This window comes from Lactuca serriola, chromosome 9, assembly GCF_051521515.1.
Source record: "Lactuca serriola cultivar US96UC23 chromosome 9, Lser_US96UC23_V15, whole genome shotgun sequence".
Classification (NCBI taxonomy): Eukaryota; Viridiplantae; Streptophyta; class Magnoliopsida; order Asterales; family Asteraceae; genus Lactuca; species Lactuca serriola.
In genome coordinates, this window is record NC_136416.1 from 114,814,395 (window position 1) to 114,821,220 (window position 6,826).

Below are 6,826 nucleotides of genomic sequence, written 5' to 3' on the forward strand. Positions count from 1 at the left end.
TAAATACACTTAATGTAAAAGTGAAAGTAAATTGCAGAGAACATAAAAGGTGGTTTCAAGCTTGCTAGTTCGTCATCGTCAAGTTCTATCCTTGCAGAAGAAAAGCTGCCATGGTGAATAAGAGGAAGACAACTCGAAGGGTGTTTGAATTTGTTCTTGTTGATTACAGAATTATAAACTTCATGGAAAATGGAAGTAATTGCAAAGAAGATAAAAGGGGGAAGTATGGTAGAATACCAACCTTAACGAGAGCATCATAGAGCTCTTCTGATAAAATGCAACCATTATGTTCGACATCAATGGCTTGGAAAATACGATAAAGCTCAAGCTCCTTGTCATCCATGTACCTTCTGAACTCCTGATAATCAACTCTTTCATCCCTATTTGCATCACAAACCCTAAGTAACTCTTTCACGTACTTGTAATCCGTCGGAATTTGCATCGCCGATAGCCCTACCTCGATCTGAACAGAATCCAAGTACCCTACCTTTGATGTATCAAAGAAATTAAACAAACCCCGAAATCGTGATTCTCTTTCGTCTTTTGTCTCTCTCAACACCAATAACACATGTTCGATTGTCACTGGTCCCTACTCCTTCACAAGATTACAGCATCCCGCCGGTAAGTCCCTTGCGGAAAATAGACGCCAGTGGTGATCTCCGACATGCTTAATCGTAGATGATGCCATCAAGAAATAAACCCTCAATTGCTCGAAAACATATCCCAAAATTACTATAAGAGAAAAGATCTATATGTGGAATTAGGTTCCAAGAAATCAAAATGCATACAATAGAAATAACTTGACCTGATCGATTCAAAGAAAGGATCAATCTTTCCAGGTCAAAATTGTGGAGCTTTTGTTAATGACACACGAGAGAGAGAGAGAGAGAGAGAGAGAGAGAGAGAGAGATTGGGGTGTGGGCCCCCATTAAGTTAAATAGAAAAACATATAAAAATATATCAAGAGGGCAATTTAGTCATTTTAATTTTCTTAGGGATCATTTTCACATACAAACTAGTCCAAAAGGACCATCAATCCAAAAAAATCGAGGTTTGGACTAAAACCCCAAAAAAATGCATACTACAGGGACCATTTTTGCAATTTTGTCCTTATAAAATAATTGGAAAAATACTGAATTATTAAAATTAATGTGTTTTTTTTTTAATTTAAACAAATAATTTATATAAATAAACAAAGGAAACTAATGAGGTTTTAATTTACAAATTTTAAAATTAAAAGGAAAGTCGGTTAATGAATTTGATATGCATTTATTATTACATCTATTATAATTATTACATTTAAATATTATGTGAAATTTGATAAAATGAAAAAAACCACAAAATGTCATGTGGAAAAAATTTAATTAAAAATAACCACAAAATGACATGTGGTCAAATCAATAAGAGTGTGACATGCGGCAAAAAGATTTTCATTTATTAAAGTAAATATGTTTTACAAGAATAGAAAGAATTTCATTAATAAATAAAAAATTAATATGGTCTAGTAAATAAAGAAATACATGTAGGCTCCTGTAGTTTAGCATTACCTATTATATAAGTTCACAATTCAACCATGCACGATTTTCATTTTTTCTATTAGGAGAGTTTATGCAATAAAATTCACAATTCAACCATGCACGATTTCATTTTTTCTATTAGTAGAGTTTATGCAATAAAAGTCATTATATATACAATATTATTCTTATTCTTATTCTATTTTAGCATAAATTTTATTTTTTGTTTCTCATTTGCCATTATATTTTTAGAAAACATTTTATTTTCGGGCCCTTAGCCAATCACCAATAGGTCATGATGACGTGTCGATTTCGTATTTTTTCAGTATACATTTAGCCATAACATTTACAAATGAGTTTGCATTTAGCTCCAACATTTATTTTGTTCCCCATTTGTGATTATTTGTTAGAAAAATTTTCATTTTAGTCATTGTCAAGTCATGAATATGTATTTTCAAACGTAATAACTTAAAATGAAAAAGGAAAAAACAAAGGAAATAATCGAAAGTGCACTTCTCCTTGAGAGCGGGACGTGTTAGACAGTAAAGCCAATGACTCTTCTTTTTGTATTATTAGTGTTTGTTGTATTTAATGCACACATATATTTTAAAAATGAAGAAAAAAGACCTACTGCAAGTCTCGAGTTCGAGACAACTAATAAACGATGTGAGATGTTAGTATTTGAGCCAATAAAAGTTATCATTTCTTTGATTTCTTAATAAATATTTCATTAGAAATATTTGGTTTCTCAACAAATATGTCATTACAAATAAACAATTGTTTACTAGATGAGTTACGAATAAATTAACAATTTTGATTTGCTTAAAGCTTAGCATGTCATATTGTTTATTAGATCTCTCATACTCAAGACTTACACTAGGTCTTTTTCCTTCATCTTAAAATACATGTGTATTATACAACAAACGCCGATAATACAAAAAAAAAAGAGTCATTAACTTACTAGCTAACATGCCCCACCCCTCAAGGAGAAGTCGTAATTTTGATTGTTTAGAAACATTTGGCTTCTCAACAAATATGTCATTAAAAATAACCAATTGTTTCTTAAATGCGTTACAAATGAAAGAACAAGTTTGATTGGCTCAAAGATTAGAATGACATTGTTTATTAGATATCACACACTCAAAACATACAATAGGTCTTTTCCTTCATTTTAAAATGCACGTGTACATTAAATACAACAAACACCACAAATACAAAAAAACAAAGTCATTGACTTAGTAGCTAACACGCCCGCCCTTCAAAGAGAACTTGCAGTTTCGACTTACCTTCGTATTTTTTGTAACGCCTGCAGATCCGGGCTAGTCAATTTAGAGACGATGAGCATAAAAAAAAAGTTTTTGATGGAAGATTATTTAGAAGTATTAATCTTAACCAGGGTGTAGTATATGTTACAAGGGTTCCGTACATATAAAGAACGCCAAAATCCGAGTTATAATGAAGAAGTTATGACTTGTCGAACTTTTACGGCAAAACCAGCACGACACCGGGAGACGTAAATAGTGAGTTTATGATAGAAGACTTTTAGCCTTAGTAACCTCAACAAAATTCGTAGAATACGTTAAACCGAGAACATACACAAAAAGAACACCCAAATCTGAGTTCGTATGAAGAAGTTATGAATTTTCTAAGATTTGGCATAGCAGTGCACGACCCGAAACTCGAATAGATCGAGCGGTTTTTGGCCTATGCGAACTAAATGAGAATTGAAGATCTCATTAATAGGAACTCAATGGTAAAAAGACAAACGAAAACAGAGTCTGTATGTAGAAGTTATGAATTTTACGCGGACATTTAACAATATAATCTCGTCGTATTGTTAAATTTAAGATCGGTCGAGAATTAGCCGACGGAGTCAAAATGTAAGTTGTAGATCTTATTTTTACCTACGCGTGGATACAAAGAATGTCAAAAATGGAGCTCGTATGCGAAAGTTACAGATTTTAGAAGTCGGAAGTGTGCTGTGCGAAAATGGGTGATGTGGCACAATCTTAGCCATTGCTTTCTCCCCAAGTCTTACCACTAGATGGTGAAATGTGGCACCAAGTTCAGCAATTTTTTACCCTATAAATAGAACCTCTCCCACCCTCATTTTTTTTCTCACAAATTTCCCAATCTTTCTTCTCTTTACTCTCTCTCTCTCTCTCTCTCTCTCTCTCTCTCTCTCTAGCTCCGAAACCCCCCGAAAAGCCTAGGGAACCTCCCTAGCACGAGACGGAAGCCCTGGATTGAATGCATGGTCCCTTTCATCTTACACTTAGATATGAAGTATTTTATATAAACTACAAGTTATGTGTGCATATTATCTGTATACTTTCTATCTATGCTGGATGAACGATTTTATACGAGTTTTATATGATTTAAACTGTATATGCATTTAAATCTACGTAATATGTTGGGTAAAACATGGGTAGATGAAATATGAGTTGGATGATGAGTTGAGAGGTGATATAGATCATGAGGTAAGGGTGAGAGGTGGACGATGTGAGAAGCCTTGTTCCCAAATGCTGGCCCCGTCATCTAGCAGGGTATGGATGACAACCACAGACTATTCTAGACAGTCCAGTGGAACACTAGCAGGCTCGCTACCTGTAGATGTTGTGAACGATGTATTCACTGGTGTACTCTAAAAACCCATTGACATGTATTGCGAGTGGACTCTCAAAAACGATACTGTCAATAAACGATATAACCCTAGCAGCGGTGCTCCAAGGACAATATTGGCAGTTGCGCCTCATATAGAATATCACAATTATGGCAGCTGCACCTGAGTGATAGAACTAGCTGATGTGCTTGACAGATGTGTCATTGACAACGATGAACTTCGTACCTATTCCTTAGGATAATCCTTAGGAATGAATGAACGAGAAATAGCTGATTCTTAGGGTACATCCTTAAGATTAAAGAAGATAATGGGGATGGGTAATTGGGTTAACTGTTTGATGATTAAACATAATACTTATATTATTGTGGGTTGAAAACCCTATGTACTCACCAGGTTTCCCAACCTGACCTACTCGGTTTATTTATATCACAGGTGTTGATATGAAGTCACATTACACTGAGAGATTAAGGATATATAAATCACTAATGATAATGAATGTAAGTTCTGTTTATGCTTATGTTTCTGTATTGACGATGACATCCCAAATGTTTTAAAATGAATAAAAATACTTTTCTTTATAAATTCTTTGATAACGTATTTATCATGTTTTACTGGGAACAAATTCCGCAACATTTTTATTAAAAGAGGTACTCTAATTTTTATAAAGCATAAACAAAATCGGTCTTTTCTGGCTGAGATAATGGGGATGTCACAGTTGGTATCAAAGCATTAGTTTAAGCGAACTAGGAATATGGATTTATTTCTGGACTTAAACTTAGTATGCTAAGCGATGATCGTGAGGAGTGTGTCTAATATATTTTAGGAAGTACACCTGAATAGACACAAGCATTAGCTTAATTAGGGAAGTTTCCTAAAATGCTTTTATGTGCTAAATGATTTGTGATGCTTTATGCTATCGTTTGATCGGATCTATGGTCTGTTGCCGACTAATCTGTAAATTTTATGTGCTTAGGTTTCTAAACGTTTAATTACGATATTAGAACTGGCATGTAACTTTTTGGAGTAATACGGATGAATACGCGTCTAAATCTTCCTCTATCTATATTCTCGTCTCAATACACCGAACACCTGCTTTGGTGTATAGAATGTGATGATAAGGACTCATAGCAGACTGAGCAAATGGAGGAAATGATAAGGCTTACGATAGTGAATGATACTTATCGAAAGATATTTTAAGAGTGATATCTTGCCTTTAGAATGTGTCTAATAAATAATACGTCTAGTACGGGAGAAGTTCACTTTCGATTAGAAGAAAGAAAGATTTTTGGTAGAATCCATGAAGTTATCCCATCGTCTGACATTTCCATCACGACCCGTGTTGAAGCAAAATTGATGATCAAAGATACACATGGAAGAAGTCATAGTAAGAGTCTAGGGAAAATTATATGATTGTTTGGACACATTTGTATGTGTTAAAATTGTTTTTGTGATAATGAGTTGGAAAACTGTGAGACAATACTTGGGACAAGTATGAGTAGGTGTGAAAGGTAGTAGAGGCCTATACTACCGAAAGCACAGGACTCACGCTTGGATCGGGGAAAGTCACAAGGTTACCAAGGAGCTATTAATTAATTTCATTTTATTCAAGTATGTCGTTACCATCGTTTCAGTAATGACTAAGAAGATGATTGTTATTCCGACCCTGGTGGTCATATCAAATTGAGTCCAACTACGCTGAGTATGTTATGTGGTTCAGATGATCAAGTTCGATGTAGCATCCGACTTAAGACGGAAGATTGAAATAAAAAGTGATTAGTAGAGGTATCGCGAAAAGTTTCTTGTAGCTAGAAATGCTACCTTTTAAGATGAGATTAAAACATGAACGGAAATATAATCTATTATGGAAGACTCTAAGAGACCTGGGTCTAAGCGTTGCAATATACGATCATAGGTCATTAGAATATGACACATCGTTTGATTGTAGTAATAAAAAACAAACTTATCTTAAGTTCATATCCAATGAGGATTGAGATTGTGACTTGAAGGTCATAATTTGGAGTCTAACGTGAGATAGGGAGCAAGTGCAAGATCGAGCACCGCCTGCATTCGAGAAGTCCAAGAATTAGATACTCATTCGAAGGAACATAGAAGTTACGATTATTACCTAGGATAAAGAGATAATGTACAGAGTCATTATACAGCCCTGTTTCATTGATGATTCTGGGACGTAATCATCCTAAGGGGGAGATAACTGTAACGCTCGCAGATCCGGGCTAGTCAATTTAGAGACGATGAGCATCAAAAATAAGTTTTTGATGGAAGATTATTTAGAAGAATTAGTCTTAACCAGGTTGTAGTATATGTTACAAGGGTTCCGTACATATAAAGAACGCCGAAATCCGAGTTATAACGAAGAAGTTATGACCCGTCGAAGTTTTACGGCAAAACCGGCACGACACCGGGAGACGTAAATAGTGAATTTATGATAGAAGACCTTTTAGCCTTATTAATCTACACAAAATTCGTAGAATACGTTAAACCGAGAACATACACAAAAAGAACACCCAAATCTGAGTTCGTATGAAGTAGTTATGAATTTTCTAAGATTTGGCATAGCAGTGCACGACCCGAAACTCGAATTTTAGATCGAGCGGTTTTTGGCCTATACGACCTAAATGAGAATTAAAGATCTCATTAATAGGAACTCAACGGTAAAAAGACAAATGAA